General features: G+C 45.4%; 1 long non-coding RNA gene across 4 annotated transcripts in view; it reads left to right on the top strand.

Annotated features, from left to right (window-relative positions):
- LOC119234336 (uncharacterized) overlaps nucleotides 1-22,862 on the top strand; it is a 64,464-nt gene that overhangs the window by 35,154 nt on the left and 6,448 nt on the right. For 2 of the 4 annotated variants that reach the window (XR_005122591.2, XR_008549825.1), the window contains exons 3-5: nucleotides 2,982-3,126; nucleotides 13,005-13,149; nucleotides 19,680-19,786. This is a non-coding gene — a long non-coding RNA (uncharacterized LOC119234336). The remainder of the gene's footprint in view (nucleotides 1-2,981; nucleotides 3,127-13,004; nucleotides 13,150-19,679; nucleotides 19,787-22,862) is intronic. The other 2 variants (XR_005122592.2, XR_008549826.1) reach the window with 1 other exon arrangement.

Below are 22,862 nucleotides of genomic sequence, written 5' to 3'. Positions count from 1 at the left end.
AGGTGTGTGCTGCCTGCCAGCATTCTCCCATAGAACCTCACCCGCTTCCAAGTGTTCAGCCACCAGAGACGGGCGGAGGCCCCTTCAGTCCCCTCTCTGCTCAGAACGTGTCTTGAGCTGCAAACTGCACACACAACACCCCGCCAGGCTCCTTGCTGACACGCCTTAAAGACAACTTCAGCCCACAACACGCTTCACGCGGCCCTGCACCTGAGCCAGCCCCGCCAGTGCTTTCTGTCTCATGGAACGGCTGCTCTGTCTACCCCCAAGCCAGTGATTCTGGAATCTTCCTCACTCCTCCTTTGGTCTGTCGTCACATTTTGTTGACCCGACCCTGTGTCCGTCAGTCACCTTGTGTCACCGCAGCTGCCAAAGCTGCAGCCCAGAGGCCCTCGGCCTTTCATTGCCTAGACTCGGGGTGCCACCTCTGGCCCTTCTTGTTCTTCCCCACCACTGTTCACTGTTTCCAAGAAGCCCCGGGTACCGAGTGCCGACAGCAGGTCGCTGGGAAGGGCCGTCCCTGCGGCTGGACCCTCCTCTGCTCTTCCCGGCCATCTCCGCGCGGGTGAGGAGGTGTCTTCACTTGGCCTCACGTGGGTGTGATTGTGTCATGTCCACTAAGCAGGAAACTGCTTCTTCCCGGAGCTGACCCCCCAGCACACCCCTTGTCTTGAGGAGGCAGGTTCGTATGGATGAAGACACCCCTCCTTTGCCCACCTCCCAGGCCGGTGGGTGCCTGTGAGTAATCCCGCCTCCCTTCCTGGCCGTCACCGAAGTTGTCATTCAGTGTCTGTTTCCCCCTCCCAGCTCAGGGCCCGCTGTGCGCAGCCCCTGGCGTGCCGCGGGTTCCCGTGTCGGTCACGGAGCGCGGGGCGTGAGCGCGCGAGTGTGTGCGGAGTCGGTGACGATGTGGCTATAATTTTGGTTCTTGCTTATTGGCCCAACATGCTGCCCATTCAGGGAAACCTTTGTCGTCTGCCGTGAGGACAGGTGTGGAAGCCTGTGCTCATACCCTCGTCCTGTGCGCAGATCGACACTGAGCCGAGGTCGAAGACTGTCCTCCCCCTTGGCAGAGGGACTGTTACCGCCCTCCTTGCGCGCCCCTCAGTCGTAAATAGGACTTTCAGAAGTTGGGACTTTTTAAAGAAGGAACATTTTATATCCTTAATAGTTAAATGTTGCCTTTAAAATTATTTCTCAAATTTTATTAAAATTCATGAAAATGAATCAGCAGAATAGATGAAGCTAAAACTTGGGGAGATCAGAAACCAAATTGCAAACTTAAACCTTGTGAATGGGAGTCTCGTCTTGGGCCTCCCCACAGCTTCACTTATTTTTATGACGGGAGAGCTCTGGAAGGCGCTTGTATCCAGAGAAAGTCAGAAATGATTATATTTGAGAATTTTAATTTCACTCTATGGAGATGTTGCTCTCCTAGAAACGAAACAAGGATGTCCCTTTTTATGTCACGGCACAGATTTGAAGTTTTCCGCGACCCCATCAGCTGTGCTCGCGTCCTCGTGTCCCTTCTGCCCGGGCATGGGCCATGAGGCCAGACCTCACCTCTGGCTGCCCCGTTGCGTGGGGAAAGGAAAACTCCACGAGCCGTTTCGTCTCAAAACTGCAGCGGCCTCACAGGCCCTGCCCTGGGGACTGCGGTGTAGACAGGGGGGATCTGGACTCGCCGGGCTGGTAGCGGGGTGGTTGGGCCTTGGGGTGGACACAGATGACTGGATGGAGGCGGGTCTGGAGCGATAAAAACGCAGTGACAGACTCGCCGAGGAGCGAGGACATTAGGCCCGAGCGGCGCTGGTCTACAAGAGGGACGGTGTCCGGGGGACTCGAGCTGACAAACATCTTAAAATCATCAGCTTCCAAGTTAGGAAGCGCATCCTCGCTGCAAGCTTGAGGAGTCCGGCCGGCGCTCCTGCCTGCCCTCCCCGCGGGCTGAGGGGCCGTGAGCTCTGCTCTGTTTTAATCCAAATGTCATTTTTATTGGCTTGAATTTGAATACCGAGAAGAGGGCCGACCTTCCCAGAATGGTAGCTGGTGCCGCTTTGGCTGTGCCTGGAAAGGGGAACGTATCATGACGCAGCAGTGACAGTAACGCAGACGTTTGGGGGCAAGGCTGTGACTGCCAGGAGAACCCCTGGACATCCAGCGTCTATAGAACAAAGTGGTCTCTGTCTCCGGAGGGGCAGACGACAGCCCCCAAAGTCACGTCCTCACACCTGCCTGTGTCTTTTGATTCTTCACTCTCCTTTACAAGTCCATCCTCCGCCTGGTGGCAGTGCTGCACATGTGATTCCCACTGCTCTTTTTTTTTTTTCTAAGATTTATTCATTTATGCATACAAGAGCTGGGGCACAGGCCAGAGAAACGGGGGTGAGAGGATCCACCAGAGACAGGTGGGGAACAGGACAGGCAGACTTGACTGAATCCACTGCTGAGGGGAGCAGCGGGGAGTCAGGAGAGGTCTGCTGCACCATGTGGGTAGCTCCCTGGCCAGCTGGGGATCGAACTTGTGCTGCAGAGACTGCGGATGGCTTCATAGTGGGGTGCTTAACCCCTTGTGCCACCAGGGAGGCCCCCCACTACTGTTACTGAAGTAAAATTTTCTCCAATATGTCATTTTACCTCTATATTTCTATTATGATTTATGCAATTGCAAAATAAAGTGAGAGAAAGTAACTTAACCAAGGCTAACCTCTCACTCCAGTTATGGTAAAACAAACCAGGCGTGTGATGTTCTGAAGCACCGTTACTGATGAAAGTAATGACGATATTTCAGTCCGTTGCTGTGTCCCCATGAAGAAGGCATCATCCTAAGTATTTTACTTATGTTTTCTTTTTTTTCAACCGCACCAAGCCCTAACAGAGATTTTATTAATCCAATTTTACAGACGAAGAGACTGTTCCTTTCAGAGATCTAATAATTTGTGTAAGATATAAAGTAACTAATTAATGTTCTGACATCGCAGACCATTCCGGAGTGTGGATCGTTTACGTGAGGATGTGAGTCCTAAGTCATGAAAGACTTCACCTTCCCTTAAAAGCCGCCATAAGAGAAAAGTCCGATGACTACTTACTCCAAGTCCAGAAAATGGGAGCGATCTGGCTTCTGAGGTAACTATGCATTCGTATTGACTTCTTGTCTGAAAAGTTTTATGTGTTGACTGGAAATAGCTGTGTGTCCTAAAGAAATGCTGTGTCTTGAGCATATTAAGTTTATGCAGCGAAGGATCTGTTGAAATACTGAGGGAGTCAAACATTGCTTGCACATGCCGTGTGTCCTGGGAATGTCCTAGCAATCACACACACACCAGGAAGCACCCCTGGCACGTGCGCGCGTGCACACACTCACACACACAATTAACACTTCCATGGAACGCAGTAACTGTGCGGCAAGCGTTGGCTATGGCTCTTCTTACAAGAAACCTCATGTGAAGCTACTCTATCTCGGGAGCTCCGCCATAACTGACACGGATATTAAATGCTGTTCTCCTGTGTGATATTTTCCAGTGAACACAAACTATCTTTCCAGTGAAATTTGAACCTGAAAATTCAATCTGGGGAATTCAACACATTAAAAGAGAGCTTAGACGTGGGGCCGTCAGCGTGTCGGGGTCGGGGCCAGAGTTCTAGAATGCCTCCCTGGTTTTCACTCCTGATTCACATTCTTCAGTAAGGAGTCAGCCTTGAAATACATACAACAGAAATTGCTAGAGGCCAAATTTCCACCATTTCAACACCAACATCCACCTCCCAAAGGAACCTGATTTAGTCCGTTTGTTAATCCATTTACTTGCTATGACCACGCAGACAACCCTTGGGTACATGCGAGCTTTCCACTAATTTGGGAACATCAAGAAGCTCGCTGTATTAAAGTACTTTCTGTGATTTCTTAAAACTATTTCTTAGAAAACTTGTGCTAAGGCTTTACAACTTTTTATGGTTGGTTATTTGTGCAAAAAATGTGTACATCAGTTATCCAGAAAACCTTGCAGATAGTCCAGGTCATTTTTTTAAAAAGATTTATTTATATATACAAAACTGGGGTACAGACCAGAGGTATAGTGAGTGAGAGGACTCCCCAGAGACAGAGTGGGGAACATAACAGGTGGATCCACTGAAATCCACTGCTGAGGGGAGCAGCGGGGAGACAGGAGAGGTCTGCTGTGCCCTTGTGGGTCAGCTCCCTGCCCGGGGATAGAACTCAGGCCGCAGTGGCTGGCAGTAGCTTCATAGTGCTGAGACTTGACCCCCTGCACCACCAGGGAGGCCTGGTGTGACCGCCGTCCATCAGGAGATGCAAGTGGCCGTGCCAGCGTCGCCAAGGCCTGACTGTAGACGGGATGCCCGGCAGCCACGTGGGGTTTCAGGGTGTGTATAAGACAAGAGCCGGCCTTTTGATTTATGACTCAACTCCTGGATCGTTCTCTTTGAATTTTCAATGATCCCCATTCTGCTGTCGGGTAGCAAATTCCATGGGAACTCAGTCCTGTTGGCCAGATGGTGAAGCCGGGGGACGCGCGGAGACCCCAGTAGATTAAGTGCGGGGCCAGAGGCCAGCAAGTGATGAGCATGCAAGGCCCCCCCCACCCCCAATCCGTGCTTTGGATGCTGGCTTACTCTCTCCAAATGCTTTACACAGTTGCCAAAAAATCTGCATAGAAATAATATTCATTTGTGCTTGCAGCATTCATTAGTTACCCTGGATTTTCTCTGAATATCAAACACATGCCCAAGTGAGATGGGACATAAAAGCAGCGGGCAAAGCAATGCAATTACCCAAGGAATAGTGCCAGGCCTCGGCGCCAGGCGCGGGCCGACCCACCCAGCCCCACCGCGTCGCTTGCTGCTTCCCTCTTGGGGCGTGGGTTGGCCACCAGCTTTAAAGAACTTAATGAGCTGCTTAAACCACCTCCGGGCTTTTTAAAGTTTTAGGTGTGTTTCCCGTGGGTGTCCTCTTCGTCACCTCCCCCAAGTCGTGCCCTTTGACCCCCGGTTCCACCTCATCCCAGCCACCTGCACTCTGCTCCTCCTTTGCTTTCACATCTTGTTTTCTGCTCCCTGTAACTCAGCCAACTTACATTTATGCCTTAGGTGACAGCGTGCCTTGACATATTTTTCATTGTTTACTGATTCATTTATTCAGCGGAGCTACAGGGTCCCAGTGAACTGACTGAGAGTCGCTGCGGGAGCGCTGGCAGGCAGGGCCGGGAGGCCGGGGCTGGGCCGTGTTCTGGACGGTTCTGCCGAGGAGATCCGTGTTCCCCAATCAATATTCTTTGCTTTAAAATTGCTCCTGGATTTAAACAGCGTGGCCCTATCCAGGGCTGTGTATTTCCATCTGTGCTTATAATTGCAATTTTGATTTTTTATTTGGATTATAAGCCTATCCCAGCTGGGTTTTCGCATGTGGCTTCATTCTGGGTGGCAGAAATAAGATCTATTTAATATCAAGCCTATTGCAGCTTAAAAAGCCCCTTTGCCTTCCACCCTGGGGCAGGTGGCTTCATTCACATGGTAAAAATAAGGAATTGGAGATTATTGATCACAACTTGCCATGCGCGGAGAGCTGATCCCACCGCCGCTGGAAAGCCAGGGAGGCGATGCCAGTGGTCACGCGCGAAGGGTCCTTTCTTGTGGTCGTTTAACCCATTTTATTTCAGTTTTTTTTATGGCAATACTAGCCAAAGGAATTTATTTACAGAAATCAAGAGGTTTTCCATTTTCATGAAACAAAGCTTCCAGAACCAAGGCATTCCAGGCACTTTCCACACTGTTTTTCTAATGCCACTAATTCCTCTTCGCTGTAATGGGATTTTGTGTCGTTGCCATTCTCGTGGGGTTTCTATGCTCTCAGTCCACAGACACGGTGTCGCAGTGTCGCAAGGAATAAGCTGGAGAGTCTATGGAGATGTATGTCAATGATGCAAATATTTCCAGCCGGCAGAAGTAGCAGTATGTCAAAATGATGGCAAATAATCCTCGGGGATTTCTGGGCACACTATTTTCTAGAGCAAAAACAGTGCACAGAAGAGGATGTCAACACAGTTGTAATGAGACAATGATCTGATTATCACGGCGACAGTAAAACGGAGAGGGCTGCAGCTCCCGCCTATCTGAAATATTCGCTCTCTGGGGAAGTGATAATTTTATACAGCCTATTGCAAAGCACTTAAAAGCTTCTTGTATCTTAAAAAGAAAATTTCTGGTCAGCCAAGCAGAAGGGGGGCTGGGATTTTAGCGCCAGGCCGCTGCGTGGCTGGCCGAGGTCTGACCGCCCCCCCAAAGTGACCTCTGATGCTCCCCTCTTCCGTGGCCGTGTCAGGGGTGGCTCAACTTTGGCAAATCTGAGTCTGACGTAGTCAGATATGTTCATAAAACTTCTGAAATGTGATTTTAAAAAATGAGGCATGGCCTTCATTAGATAAATGGAAGTGGGGGGAGAGGTCACCCGTGATTTATTTAATTCCTTAAGTGTATTCGAGATAATGCCACCAGAAGAGTGATTTGACCTCACTGGGTAGAGCAATTTATTATAAATAAAGATATTTCGGGTGGCACTCATTCCAGTCTCGGCACATGGATGGCGTCCAAGCTAAAATATTGAAATGCACGATTTTGAATGATGTGAGCCGCTCAATCATTGCCGCCGTGTGCAGCGCCAGGGAGTGATTTCCCACCGCGGGGCTATTAGTGGGACGGGGAGTAGCTCGGGGCCGACCCTGGGGCGGGTGTGAGGGACAGCGTGATACCCCAGCCCGCAGGAGAAGGAAGAGCTTGTATGTCAGGCGCGTGCTCCATCCGGAGAGCGAAGTCCTTCCAAGTATGTTTTTCTCCTCAAGTCCGAGTGACAGAGGGAAGCGCAAGTGTGGCCTCCTTTTCCTGGGGACACGGGCTCACTCATAGTTCCATCTTCTTTCTGATAATATATCTCTCAATACCATCATCCGAAGTCAGTTACTTGTGTCTCCAGTTTCCCAAGTTTCCCTTATTTCAAGGAGGTTCGGAGGGGCACCTACTATGAAATCATTTTTCTGTAATATTTGACTTCTTCCGTAATACTCTACTCTTTCACTTACCAAATTGGAATTAATTCTAGTTTTAAAATTCCATTTAGTTTCCGTCTAAAACCCCTGGTTTGAGGACTAACACAACTGAAATCATGACTGACTGGAAAGCTGCAAGAATCAGGGCAGTTGGCGGAATAGTAGACAAATAGATCGCTGGAACGAATAGAAAGTCCACCTGCAGTCAACTGACCCTTGACAAAAGAGCAAGAGCAATACAATGGAGCGAAGGGGGTCTTTTCAGCAGACAGTGCTGGACAACTAGGCGTCCACATGCAAAAAAAAAAAAAAAAGAATCTCGACACACACCTTGTACACTTGTCAAGCAAACTCAAAATGGATCATAACCCTTGCTGTAAAATGCAGATCCATGAGCTCTTGCAGGTAATGCAGAAGATCACCTTGGCTGCGGAGATGGCTTTTAGATAAACTATAAAGACACAACTCATAAAGAAATACCAGAAAACTTGTAATTCATTAAATCCTCCACAATGTCAACAGAATTAAAAGACAATGAATTGATAAGAACATTAGCAAAGCTCCATCTAATAAAGGATTGTTCTCCAACATATGTAAAGAGCTCTTGAGATTCAACAGTGGGGAGTCCATGCCTGCTGGAGGCAGGTGCCTTAACCTTCTGCTCAGTTTTGCAGCCCTAACAAGGCTGGTGGCGCAGTGGTTGAGCGCTGGGCCGCAAAGCTGCCTGCAGCCTCTGCAGCACCGGTTCCATCCCTGCGGGCGAGGGTCCCGCATGGCGCGCAGACCTCTCCTGCCGCCCGCTGCTCCCCTCAGCAGTGTACTTCGGTCTTTCTGCCTGCTCTGCTCCCCGCTCTGGCTCTGGTGAATCCTCTCACCCTCCCGCGCTTCTGACTGTACCCAGTGCTTGTATAAATAAATCTAAAATAAAAAAAGAATAAATAAAAAAGTCTATTGCAAAAAATTCCACTTCAGGTAACTGGCCTGCTATAAAACAATGTAGCTTTGTTTTTATAGAACATTTACCATGTTTCATTTTATTTTTTGCAATCATGCTCTTTGAGATAGGGTTCTAAGCCCTGGTTTGCAGATGTGAAATCTAAGGTTTGAAGATAATAAGTTGCAAAATTCAAGCAGGATAATCAAGAATGTTAGCAGCGTGAGTCAGCCGTGGAGAGGGGCCACAGTCAGCTCGCCGAGGGGTCTCCGCGCTCCATCCGTCCACGCTGCTGACCATGTGTCTGGACTTCTCCCCGCTGACCCTCCCTCCGTCCGCCCATCCGCCCTGCAAGCCCCCTTGCAGCGAGGCCAGCTTTTCTGTCACTCTGCCGCTGCTGGTCACCCTGTGCTCAGAGAAGGAGCAGACGATCCACGGGTTTCTTCCCCGGCTCCCTGCTCCCTCCCCACCCTCCCCTGTTCTCCACACCCCCCCACCCCCCACCCCCCTGCCCCCACTCCTCCTGTCCGCCTTCTTTTATTTTTACCACTCAGAAAACGGAGCCACATTTTGGGCAGGGCTTTAGCATAATAAGAGTGGTTATAGCTTTTGTAGAATCTTTATTTTTAGCAGCGAACGCACATACACGCCCATGGGTGCAGATGGACTGGGAGGCGCCCCGTGTAGCTCCCTTCTGATTCCACCTCGCTTCCCCCCGAAGCTTTTATTGTCTGAAAAAGAGAGGTTCACCCGGACATGGGGTGTTTGTAGATACAACCAAACCCTCTGTATTGTCTGGAATAAAGTAATAACCTTCATTTCCAGCACAGGCCGTTTGCACGGTGAAGGGTTCTCTTGGCTGGAACAGTGAGAATTTTTGGAAAAAAGATTGTCCGTGAAATAATTTCACCCCATGTCAATAATCTACTTTTTGTTTCCTATAAATCCAAATTAATAGGGAAGCGCTTGAAGTGGAGAGGTGATTTCTACGGACTTATGCTGATGAAAACTGTCGAGTCTGCAGACGCTTCAGTTCAGGGCTGGGTTCCTCACGGGGCTCTGTGCGACGCCCGGGAGCGGCTGCCCCGTGACCGTCCTGGGCGTGCGGCTTCTGGCCGCGAGATGGCACAGTCACGGCGGGTTGCCCAGGTCAGAGCAAAACTAAAGTCACCGCCTCACAACCCACTTGAAATGGTGAAGTGCGGCTCGTCGAGGGCTTTCATGTGGAAGATGTGTGGCAGGAGAGCGAGGACACACAGACGCGGCCTCTCCGCGTCCTACCGCCGGGCACCGCGTCGTGAGGCGTCCTCTGCCCCCCCCCGGCAGGCGCGCCCTGTGTTTGGGGAGACACGGCTGATGTGAAGGACGCTTCTGTCACTGCGGGGCAGACCTGGCATTGCTTGAAATGCCCCTTTTCCCCTGTATCTGCCTTAAGACCCGTGAGGGAAGTCAGGGGCCATCTCCTGACCCGCTGGTTCTTCATCACTCCTAGCACTGATCTAACATTATCATCTTTGTCACCACCCTTTGCAGCACGTCCTGGAGATCAGCCTCCCCCTTGCTCGGCCGTGCACCTCCGTGTCGCCTCCGCCTTTCCCAGAAAGCTCCGAGTTGTCACTCCAGCCCGCGCGCTGCAAGGTCTTAGATGCCCCCAAATTGCCTGACCCCTTTACTCCAGGAGCATTTTATCCAAACTCCGCAGGGACGGGGCCGGTGAGAGATGAAAATGAGACGACTCATGGGAAAGCCTCAAGGTCTCGGCCTGTGGCGGCCGTTAACCGGGCGTGGCCCTTCCAGCCACCCCGTCCTGCGCCCCGAAGCAGCCCGACCTGTCCCTGGGACGTCCTGCCAGAGCGTCCTTCGTGGCTGCTGCGCCCATCCTGGCCTTTCGTCCCCACACTCTGATTCTCCCAGGCTGAGCAGAGACTCTCACATGCCCTTTCCTTATTTTCCCAGAGGAAAAGTCAACAAGAGCACATATTTAAAAAAAAAATTAAGGTTTATTTATGCGTACAGGAGAGGCCTGCTGCGCCATGTGGGCCGGCTCCCTGGCCGGGGATTGAACTCGGGCTTCAGTGGCTGACAATAGCTTGATAGTGCTGAGGCTTTAACCCCTGCGCCGCCAGGGAGGCCTATTTCAAATTTTTTCTTCAAATAATTTTATCCTAGAGCCTCGTCAAAGGCATCGTTGGTGTAACACCCTCATCAGGGAGGTGGTGTGACAACATCCTTCCCCCCACAAGGTTTCAACCTGACTTAGTTTTGTTGACTCAGTGTGGACTCATCACCTGAAGCACAGTTCTTTCCAGAGCGTGGTCACATACTCAGGGACATTAATTCCCTTGGCGACGCGGTGGGTGTGATGGCAGCATTTCCAGAGGCCATTGAAAAAAATCAGAGGCCAAACACAGCCCCTTGGTGTCAGGCCTGGAGCACTGCCGCCGCAGGCAGGCCCGCCTCTGCCAAGGCTGGAGTTTGTAGCAGCCCTGCTCCCTCTGGTCTGCATCCGGGTTCCCCAGGAGCTGACTGCTCAGTCTCTTCTGCTCTGCTGCGCCCGAATCCCAGAGTCCAGCAGCTGGTCAGAAGGTTGCACGTCATCTGCTTTGCTTATCCCGTGAGCTCCGTGGCATTTGCGTTTTCTCTCTCTCTCTCCCCCACCCCCAGCCTCTCCCCACCCGCCCGCAGGTAATGCAATGCAGCTAGTTCACTGGCCCTGCAAAGGGGCCGCTTCAAAGTGCAGTTACTAATTTTGTCCCAGTTGGAAAGAAGGCTTGGTGACTAGTATTGGTGAATCTGAGAAATATTTGTGACCATTTTCTCCAAAGGAAAGTTGTAGAGTTAGATGGAGAATTCATTTGTGTGTAGGTCCAACACTGTGTCTACCGGACCTGGAAATACTGAACGTAAAAATCTTCACCCTGTCTCTTATGCAAAGAGAATGGCAGCAACGCCAGTGCTGACAAATCCAATTTATTCAGTCTTCCCACTTAAAAATAGTTTCAGATCTCATGTCCCCACTCAGGATTCTCAGTTCTCGTACTTCAGCTCATCTAATACTTCAACTGAAAGATAAAAAAACAGAAATACACCGAAGGGTAAGCTGTAACCATCTGTGCCAAGGTCTGAAGAATTTTAGTTATATAATAATTTAAGATGTATTGACTATGTTGTCATGGTATATGCCGAAAGACAATCTAGAGGTGAAAGATTAATTTTGGCTTCCGATATTTCATCATTGTATCATTAGCATCAATTATTCTTGGATTCACTTTTTGTAATACTGTTTTCTCATCATCTCTTGATAGAAGAGCGGCAGGATCTATTTATAACAGGTGGGATGACGTATCCTAAGCAAATGATCAATGATGGTATCCCCTGCAGACTGTGCTTCCTAGGAGATTCCTGGGTGTGTTTTCATGAGACTGTGACTTTTTCTTTAGATTTTTCAGAGTAACTTATAGGCTCTGCATACAGAATTACAAAAATATGCAACTAAACCAATTTTTCAAAATTTTCAAGTCTTACGTTGCTTTTATCAGAATAGTTTCGATGGAATTATGTGCGTGTGTGAGTGTGAGTGTGTGAGTGTGTGTGTTGGTCTGAATTATTTTAACAATTGCCTCAGTTCTCCATTTGCTCTGCTGTTATGTGTGGATGAATATAGTTCAAAATTTGAGGGTAAATTTGAACCTCCTGAAGATAAGTCTTTTATCTTATGAAAATTATTTTTAAATTTTATTAAATATATATAAATGCTTTAATATGGTAAAATTAGTATGTAAAATATTATATATTTAAAAGTAAATAAATAACAGGCTGAAGAGCTATAGTAATGGCACATACAAGATTAAATTAAATTTCTTCATCTGAGCTTATTTTTGAACTCAAACTAAAATCTATGTAGAAACACTTGATCATAGACTAAAGCGTTTATTTTTATGGTTGATTTTGCTTTGTTTATTTTTTCAGGGCGTGTATACAGTAGATTTAGAACCTGAGAAATATATATATAATATATATATATATATATATATATATAAAGACAGCAATGAGAATTTCCAAATAAGATGTTTTACCCACTTTAAGCTTTATGTAGGCAATTTTGTTGGACTGATTTATTAATCATCTTGAGCAATTTTAGTTATTAATAGAATTGAGTAATTTATTAATAGTAGAGCTTGCATGACGACCTTAGGAATAGTCCAGCTAAGAATCAAACTAATTTTCCTGGATGATTTTACAATGCATTATGTCTATTCAGGGGGTATCATCGAGAAGGTATTTGCTGAGATTTAAATCATCCTAATAAAATCTGTCTTCATGAGAAATACTTTTAATCTTATAGGCTTAAGATATTTTAATATTTTTGGTTAAGAACACCTTAGCATTCAAAACCATTTTATCTTAGTAAAGCTTGTTATAGATGATACACTTTATAATTAATTTGCGGTGCCTTTGGTGATTCAAAAAGTGTTATAAAGTTCTTGGATGACAATTATTATTCTGCTTTAAACATTTTAATAAATCACTGTTCTTTTCCTTAAAGGAAACCATAGGACATGAGCTGTTGCTAAGAAAGTTAAATTGAAGTGTCTCCAATGTACAAGTTATGTTTAAAAATTGAATAAAGTTGGGCTTCACGGTCATAATTTATTGAATAAGCCTAAAATAACATCAGAAAAAAGCCAGTTGCTTATAAAAATTATTTCTTCACATTAGCTATTCTTACATTTTGAATGATGCAGCTAAGGGCTGGTGAGAAATATTTATAAGAGCAGGTCATCACAATAAAATAGGGACAATGTAGTTTAATCATTTTATTTATTTATTTTTGAAATGTGCTTAATGGGAAGGATGAGTAACTGCCTTGCTTCAAAATTAAATTCTGTTGCCTCGAGTGAGAGATTTGAGTATTAACATAACATTCTATTTATGTGAGTTATGCCATAGTTTTGTCATTTTTTACATTATAGTGCAGGGAATGTTGCTGATTTATTGTTGCATTTTTAAAGGGCAATGCTATGCTGAAGCCGGAGAAGGCAGGAAGCTAAAAATCGTTATTTGTCAAAAACTCAGTCTCGACATGGTTTATGGTCACCGACGATTTGCCCTATTTATAGGGCTGTATTTAGAAGTAAGCTAATCTCGCAAGATCAGGTATGATGGATGTTTTCCTCTTTATTATATTCCAATGTTTCATTTTTGGTTTTTACATGGTTATAAGGTCCAAGATATATGAAGTTATGTGGTAGTGAAAACGGGCGTAGTGTTTTCTATTTTCATTATACTCCTTTGAAGAGAACTATTTCTGCGTATTCAGCTTGGGCCCTCGCACCATCCACTATAATCAGAGTAATTTTAAAAATATCAAATGAATTATGAATACCGTCTTCAGCTATGCAAGTGCGATGCGGAATGGCTGCATAAGGATTTGAATGCGATGGTGTAGTATGTAAGGTAAGTGCCACCAATGAGAAAAACTTTCCTACTTATAAATTACAAAGGCTCGAGAACTTGAAACTTTTACAGGATTATTTCACAGTTGAACTATTAGAAGCAAAACCTGACCACCTGTGATTCAGCCAAGAATCTGGAAACACAGAGAGCAAACCTGTAAGTCACTATTCAGAAAGGCTCAGAGTGTGACTATATTTGCAATCTACATTCAAATGCATTTCTTAATTCAGTCTCTTAGATTCACAGAAGAATAATGTAGTATGTTTTAGTTTTTGAACAAACATCTATTGGTAAATGTTCATTCTGAGTGAAAGTTTTAAAGCAAGCAGTGAGGATACTATTTCTATACATCTACAAAATAATGGTATGCTACATGTTGGCCAAATTCCATATGCCATGATGCAATGATCCAAGGTCTGTGCCCAGCTAACTGCTGTAGTAAGTGACCTGGGTGTTTAAGCCACCCGCTCAGGAGGCAGATGGCCCCCCACTGAGCACCATGCAGATGGAGCCGCCAGCGCCATCTCGGGGGCCGAACATGACGTCTGCCTTGCAGCGTCTGCTTAGACTGTAATAGATCGTGCATCGTAGAGTTGTCACTCCATGAGCGTTGGGTCCATCCTTTGGATCAAAAATCAAACTAGCAAAATGTCCACTCCAGTTTCTTAGACACTAAAGATGCTCTGCTCCACCTTGGAAAAAACGATTTTGTTCCTGTGGGAAAATAAAATGGCAAGTATTCCTAGATTTCAGAACACAATCGGGTGAGGAATGGAGCACATTGAATTGGTAAAGCTTCGTCTATAATTACCACTGGCAACAGGCAAGGAAAATATTATATTGCAACTGACCTGAATAATAGAGAGGGCTGGAGGAAGTCTTTTATTGGAGACACCAAGTGAAAACTATGAAACACAAAGGGGAAAAGGCAGTTTCGTTGAGAATAAAATATTCATGTTGATAACTTACATAAAACAAAAGATGGAGTGTTTTCTGCAGGGAAATTACTTTCCTTGATGAGCTCCATTTATGCATGATGGAGTTTTAAATTTTTGAAAACCCCCTTGGTTATTTTTTCTTCCTTTCAATTCTTGTGATTTTAATTTCAGACATAAACAGATGTAAAATTTTCTTGCTAAAAGCTTCTTACTCTGTTTAAAGTCGAATTTATGACAGAGAGAAAAAAACCCACAATGCCTTCTTATAACGACAATGATTAGGAAATCAATATTTGAGCCATCCATCTCAGGAATTACACAGTGAACAAGGGCTCCGCTCGTTTTGAAACTACCCTCAGATAAAATATATCTTCATTTACTCTGCTCGTTTTAAACTTTGTTTTGTTTGACGCCTATTCTTGAGGGAAGCTGAGTGTTACATCCACTAACCAGCAGCTTGAGTTTGGAAGCAATTTTGTTTGCGTGAAATGCGCTGTAGGAATGACTTTGTCTGAGTGGCCTGCAAGCTACGTGTTAAGGTTCAAATATTTACTTCTTAAGGGTAGAGAACTGTTGATTTTACTTGGTAATTTAATGCAGGAGACAGTTTAGAAGCGGCTCTGGCAAGTGAGAATGGACTCCGACATAGAGCCTATCGCTCGAGTCAGAAGAGGGGGGAAGGCAGAGTGAGCCTCGGCTCTGGGGACTTGGGCGCGGACACTGGAGCAGATGGCAGAGCTTGTGGGCTGGTCTCAGTGTGTGGCTTCCTGCTAACCCGCAGGATTACCCCGATATTCCTGGCCCTTCTGCCAGACCCATTATGTCTACTTCCTTCCTTTATGCCAAAGGGGGGCAGCCAACGCCCCCCTCTGCCGACAGCCTCTGCCCCTCGCTGCCACCTTGTGTCTGGTCTCCTCAGGCCTCCTGTGATTGCCCGTGTAGGGAGAGGGACTTGTGTTTCCACAAGTTTTGAATAATAATTTGATTTTCAAAAAGCAGTTTTTGCATAATTCATGTCATATGACCCTTACGAAAACTGAGTGAGCGCGTTGAGACGGGAGGGTCTATTTCCTACACATCAGGAAGGAGGAGCTCGGTCCCGCCGGGCCCACAGCAGGTCGGTCCCTCGAGGGCAGACGTGCTCTCTCCCCTGTGCCTCCCTGTGCCTCCCGAGCCCGGGCGGTGGCCATCCTGAAGCTGGGGGGTTTGAAATCTGCTTTGCGGAGAAGGCTGTCAGGCAATGATCCACAAGACGGAGTCTCTTTCTCACCCACACAGACAATTATCACATCGAAGAGAATTTTAGAAAACCAGGGGTGTGGGCAGAAACGCCTCTGCAGAAGGAGTGTGGAGACATTAACTCTTTGGTCACTGGACAGAAGCCCCGTTCGGCGTGTGGGAGCAGCCACAGACCCGGCCGCTGTCGCCAACTTCTCTAGAGAGGACAGTGGGTGTTTTTTTCTTTGAGTTAAGTAACAAAAATAAATATTTGAGTGCAATGTCAAATATAAAGACCACATCAGCTGCACATCACAGGGATTTTACTTGGGGTCTCGCTGAGTCTGTGGGGCCAGGAGATGTTTGCTCACTCAGAGGATGACCGTGGTAGGCGCCGAGGGAGAGACAGGAGGAGCACGCGCCAGGGGTGGAGTAGAGAGGCTTGTAGGGAGTGGACGGATGTGGTGTGTCCAGAACCTTAGTTTCTTCACATCTCTGTGCCCCGAGTTGTAGCCTTATTTTTAAATAGTTTTGTGATACTGAGCCATGTGATTCTGAGTCATCAACATTTTTCCTAAGGCTTAAAGATAGAGAATGAGATACTTGCTGTCAAATATTAGTTCCTGGAGGAATGTGTCCATAACCGTGCAGAACCTCTGGGAGAGTTTTGCACGTGGTGACTCGTCAGTGGAATCTTTCAGCTTGTATTTACTGGAAACCCAGTGAGTCAGTGTGATTGGTGCACACACCTTGCTGGATGCTAGTGTAGCTTCTTGTGCTCCAGTGTTTGACTGGAGATCGGCTGGGTCGTGCGTTCCCAGAATTCCTGCCTCTTTGTAAGAGGCCGTTGTCTCTTTTGCCCCTGGCGGCGGTGGACCAAGCGTTCTTACAGAGCGGGCGTGAGGGGTGTCTGTGTCTGCCCTGCCCTGCCCCACCATCAGCTAACGCTGCTCTTAAGCCCTGGGAGCGTGATGAGTGCAACTGGTAATTGAGCATTTAATTGAACTTTAATTTTAATGAACTTTAATTTTAGAAGCTGGAGGTGGCCACTGTACTGGGCAGTGCTACTGGTCGTTGCAGGAGACTTGAGTTTCCACGGCAAGATTTTTGATACATTTGACATGAACTTGCTATTGCTTATATCTTGTGGCCTGGATATAACTGAAAGAGATGTTTTCTTGGCAGAAGAAAGAACTTATCTCAAGATGAAAAATGTAGGTGTGAGCTGAAACTCATTTTCCCAACTCACTTGGGGGATCACAAGTAACTTGTTTATGTCAAAAAATCTGCCAAAACAGGTAGATAGAATTGCACAGAATGTGATTTTTTTCAAAACCTTGAAAGAGTTAACATTAACAATTTTCTTTATGTTTAGTCTTTGAATAACAGTCACTTACAGAGACAGAAACCATAAAAATAAACAAAATTACGTTTATAATAGCAGGGAAATCTTGTGGTGGCCTGAAGAAAGACACATGGGTCACCAACTCATTTCTCTCCATCATGTCTGATGTTTAGAGCATCTGTGAGACAGACTTTTTGTCTCAAATATTTGTATTTGAACAAGAATGCACGTGATTGAGGGCCTCCCTGGTGGCGCAGAGGTTAAGTCTTGTGCTATCAAGCTATCACCAGCAATGTGGACTGAGTTCGATCCCTGGCCAGGGAGCTACCCACATGGCACAGCGGACCTCTCCTGCCTCGCCTGCTGCTCCCCTCAGCAGTGGATTTCCGTGGGTCCCTGGGGTGTCCTCTCACCCCCCCCACAATAGGCCTAGACCCCAGTTCTTGTGTGCATAAATAAATAAAATAAACCTTTAAAGAAAGAATGCACATGATTGAGCGTTTTCATTCATAACAGAGAAGAAGCGGGCGCCCTGCCCACGTCTGCAGCCTGGACATCTTCTCCTGCTGCTAGAGGTTGTGCTCGCCATCACTTTTTCCTCTTTCCCTTTTTTTTTTTTTTTGTAAAATTTCTCAGCTATTATATTTACTCCTTCAACAGATTTATTAAGTGTCCATTATATGCTAAGCATTGTTCTGAGCATGGCTGTAAGGCAGTTGAAATAAAAAAAAAAATCCTTAAAGAAATTGGATTGTAAGGGAAGGAAACGGGAATAAGCAAAGTAAATGAAACACGTGGCGTGTGGAACAGCGGCGAACGTTCTGATCTTTTCCAGAAGGACCCATCTCTGCCTCTCTAGTTTCTGCAGTCTCTTGTAACTCCACATCACCGGCACATGAAGTGATTGCAGCAGGCTCTGGTGACTTCTCTCACCAATATATTGTCTGGCACAGAAATACCGGAGCTGGGGTCATTGCCAATGTTCTTCTCAGAGACCACGCGATGCATTTTGTGCTGCACGACTCTGTGCTCTCGAGGACAGAAGCAACTCTGGTCATGGATAGAGCCCCATGAAGAGTCACAAAACGTGAATTCACTTGACTATAGTGACGTCATGCCTAATATTTGACAGGTGAAAGCAGCAGGCGTGTGCAGAGAAGGTCGCACTAACCTGTGGGTCAGTGAGACCATCAGACTCTGAGAGAGGGTAGAACCTTGCTCAGAACTCGCGAGGAGATGGCCCCAGCTTGTCCTCACGCTCATGATGGGGATGGGCTTGTGCAAATATTTTACAGGGGCCTTGAGATCTTACTCCTGCTAAGATCTCGAGAAGTTTCCGTTTCACTAACTGAGGAACTGAGGGAAATAATTAAGTTCTTCAAAGGCACACAGCTGGTCACTGGCACAGCTGGGGCAGACCTTGGTCTTTATTCTCAGCAAGGGCCACGCTGGTGACCTCGGCCCCACTGTAGGCTGAGCCGGGAAAGTGGGTGCGAATCAGGACTCTCTTCTCTGGGAAGAAGCGGGTTTTCACTTGGTCAGGTGCTGGGCTGAATTTCTCCTCTACGGAAGAGCTAAATGCTGGGGGGAAACTGCGGAAACTTCGAATCTGTTTCCAGGTCTGAAAACTGAAAAACCCAATGACAGCCCCTTGTATGTTGAAATCTTGACTTTCTCTATTAGGAGAGCAGCGGTCAAGGAAGCCACCAAGCTTCCTAATTTCACTTGTGAGTAAAGTCTTAATAGGAAATAGAATCTATTCATGGACATGAAAATTTCATCTGCCTAAAAAGAATGTACATCATTTTATTAAAAATAAGTCTTACAATTTTATTTTTTGTATTGAATGATGCATTCGATACATGTTCAATTCATTTAAGAATTTATGTTTTGTTGTATTATTTTTTACTGAGGGAGCATGATTTGGGGGTAGAGAGTCACACCTCAGTTCCCATAATTTAAAATGAAAGTTTATTCTGCTTGGATCAGTAGACGTCTACATTGCAAACAGCATTTAAAAGTAACTATTTTATTTGTCCACGCTGAGCTTTAAACTCTGTTAGGATCATAATAGCCACTCAATATTTATTCTAGAGATAGCTTGATATGTTTTTCTTCAAATTTAAAATGAATTTATTTTAATACAGGTCTGAATAGGCTATTAATCTCAAGTCATAGCTGATTTCACTGTGGCTACTAAGAAGTGAACTTTCACTTACCTTGATTGCTGTATTTTGCCAAACACCTTTTTTTTTTTTTTTTTTTGAACCTGTTCTTTTGTAAATGAAAACGATATGATTTACCCACTGTGGGTGGGAACACGTTTCAAGTTATTTTTGCATTTTTCGTAATGAATTTACAATAAGCATCCAGTGTCCCACACCGAGACCCAGTTCGCCACTGGATGCTTTGATAGATCACCTGCCGTTTCCAGGGTGTGATCTGTGGCTGGGGATCAGAGATTTCTCTGTGTAAATTTAATTTACTCTTGTGGTGATCAAAAGCTCATTAGCACTCCATTCTATCCAACCGAGCCAAGAGCTTGAAGCAATTAGTATTTGAAAAATATTTTCTTTCATTAGTTTCCCTTCAGTAGGAAATCCGCGCCGGTCCATTTCAGGTTATCGATACGGTGTGTTCTAATATGGGGAAGGCGAGGACTGTTATCATTTGTAGTCTGATTGTTGTCATTTTGGATTATTATTCCCTAACAAGTTTTTATTCAGCAGCTTAAACAACACAACAGAAAAGGGGTGTCTGGGTGCTCATTTCATCTGCTCTCCAAATGAGGTGACTAATACCTTCAAGCGAGCAAGATTATTCCTGCACAGAAGCGGTGAGAAAACGTTTTTAATCATTAACACAAGAGAGTTCGCCACTTTTCAGCGGGGAAGACATTATGTACTAGCTGCTGTAGCCTGAAGGCTGTTGATTAGTCACACAGATGTGTTAGGAGGAGGGCTGCCGGCAGCGTGCAGCGCGCCTGGTGCATGAATAAACCCCGTTTTTTATACACTTCATCGAAGACATGACGCCATCCTTATCCATTCTTATATGCAAGTAAAATGTCAGTCTGTGATTATACGGTTTCTTTTATATCCAACATTATTCATAAAGAAAGTATTCACGGGCAGAGAGAAATGATAAATGTTGGTGGGAAGCAAGCAATGGTTTCGCTCTGTTTTAAAATGCTGGCATAATTTGAAGCTATGATATATTACTAAGTCCCTTTATTATAATAGCATGTTGACAAATGATATCGTGAATGAAGACTCTGAAGAGTACAAACCACACATTAGGGAGGGTTTCAGAGAGTAAGTAAGAATCTCCTCCCTGTTAGTACAGCTAGTGCTTAGAGGGGCATATTAACTCTTGCAATTCATTCGGGCGATTTTGAAGACTTTTGAGTGACAATTAAAACTATGGTAAATAAAGCTACACTATCTCTAAGAGAGCCAGTCTCTCTAAATGCCTTAGTGCATACAAGCACTTTTAACACTAGCAAAAATGATTCTGGGGAGAGATGCACTCTTAGAAAGTAAAATTTTTCAATTGCATTTGATATTCCTTTCTCTTCATTGCAGAGAATTGTAAACAGATGAAAAATAGTAACATGAACTTTTATCAGTTTTAGCTGCATTCCCAACATCACTTATTTAAGAGGTTATTTCTTCCCCATTGAATATTCTGGACTTCTTTGTCAAAAACTAATTGGCCGTGTGTGTGTGTGTGTGTGTGTGTGTGTGTGTGTGTGTGTTTACCCTGGGACTCTATTCTGTCCCACTGAACTAGGCAACTGCTTTTTATGCCAATACCACATTCCTTTGACAACTGTAGCTTTGCAATAGAGTTAGAAATCATGAACTCAAAAACACAATTTGATTTGTATTGCCACCTTTATGTATTTAGAAAATTAATCATGAAAGATCTTTAGACTAGAGTTTTTCTATGGGATTTTTTATGTAGTCATGCAGTTCCTTAAATGGATGTATAATTGTTAGACTTCTCCATTTCTTTTTAGTGTCAGCTTTTAATGCCATTTTCAAATAATTTGCTATTTGCCAGATCTTTTTCCTTTTCTTCAGGTTTCCTGAGGGTTAATAGTAAAAATAAAAACAAACCAAAAACTACCCTGCACATAGTTGCTGCTTACAATTTGATGTGATTTAACATAGCCACGTACCTCTTGTTATACCACCTGATGCTTCGGGAACCGATCGACTATCACCTCCCAAAGCAAAGAAATCAGGAAGTCGGGTACTTCTTCCTGGGCTCTTTTTTTCTCAAGATCACCTTGGCTTTTTGAAGTCTTTTGTGGTTCTATGTGAATTTTAAGCATTTTCCTCTGTCTGTGACAAATGCCACTGTATTTTGATAGGGATTGCATTGAGTCTGCAGATCACTTTGGACGGTACAGACATTTTAATGTCACTTCTGCAAGAAGGAGACTAACCCGATTACCTTCCCTGCCAGTGCAGAGCAGAAGTTCCCTTGGCAGTAGGCACCGGATCCCTTGCTCTCTAACCACTCTGCTATCCTTCCTCGTGAGCAGGCAGCGTGGCAAAGGGACTATGCAAAGATCTGAGTTGGGGGTTCGGGGAACGAGACTGCAGAGCAGAAGGTACAGCCACGTCCAGGGCAGGTGGGCTTGGCTGCGCTGCAGGAACGTGTGGGACCGTAATGCAACTGGGAGCAAATGACGATGCTGTGAGGAATTGTCCTCCAGGAATGTGACCCGGCTCATTTCATGATGTGAGCATGCAGCCTCGGGGAGGGACGCCGTCAGCCCCATTTGCTTCATCTCCCCTTGCCCTGACTAAGAAGCTCTTGCTACCCTCCCACCGTCTCCTGTTCCAGCACCGGGGAGTCTGCTCCTGGCCCAGAGCTCTTCCCCTCTGACCCACAATTTTAGTATGTCATTGTGAGAAAGTCACTGATATCAAGTTTACCCCCGCTCTGCTCTAGGGTAAAATTAAATGTTAAGCGATTGAAACATCTCTGATTTCGCCACTGCCCTTCGGCACAATTTAAAGGAAATTTTATGGTCGCAGTTTTTTTTAAGTTACACATTGATCTAATGCCTTCCAGGCACTGGCTCATTGCCGTCCCCCAAGAAACTAATTCATAAGGCAGGTATTAACACACACCCATTGTCGCGATGCGAACAGTGTGCTCGGGAAGGAGGAGGAGGTTATTTGCCCAAAGTTACACTCTAGTTACAGCCGCATCCAGAGTAGAGTCTTTTAAGCCATGTTGTGTGATAGTGACGGAAATAGAATTTACTTTTTTTTTTTTTTTACAAATTATGTTCTCCAAAATGCAATCTACATATTTTTAATGCAGAAACTTGACTGCAGGCTTATTTTAACACTACAGCACTAAGCCCCCAGAATCTGAGTATTCTAAGCAAAGGTAGTTAGCATATGGATAGTTTTTAGGAGAAGAATGCAGAAATTAACTTTGATTCACATAAGGATATTTAAAATAAAATTTTAATCTGATTATCTGGAATAATTGCCTTCTGCTGATTTCATCCTGCCTTTGGAAGAAAGAATATATACAAAATATAGAAAGAACATGTTCTTAAAAACTAGGGAGTGTTTTATGCTAATTTGTCTGAGTCACCTTTTGCCTCTTTACCTCTTACGAGGCTTGTCAAATAAATTAAGAGACATTGGAAGTCAAGAATTTCACAATTTCTACACATAGTAAATATGCAGTAAATGTGAACTGGTCAATTGATGGCGTAGGATCAAGTCGAATCAACTTTGTCTTCCAAGTGATTGTATAGGGATTGCAGGAATCAATCACATTTCTGTTCACCCCTTGGGGTAGGAACACTCCACTATTGCGCCTCGGGTCAGTCCTTATGCCCGGTTGCAAAGATAAACATGATTCAGGAACCAGCCCGG

Source organism: Talpa occidentalis, unplaced genomic scaffold (genome assembly GCF_014898055.3).
Source record: "Talpa occidentalis isolate TD23 unplaced genomic scaffold, MPIMG_talOcc4v2.1 talOcc4.8, whole genome shotgun sequence".
In the NCBI taxonomy this organism is placed as follows: domain Eukaryota; kingdom Metazoa; phylum Chordata; class Mammalia; order Eulipotyphla; family Talpidae; genus Talpa; species Talpa occidentalis.
The sequence above is the reverse complement of the archived record's forward strand: the minus strand, read 5'-3'. Positions and strand labels throughout refer to the sequence as shown.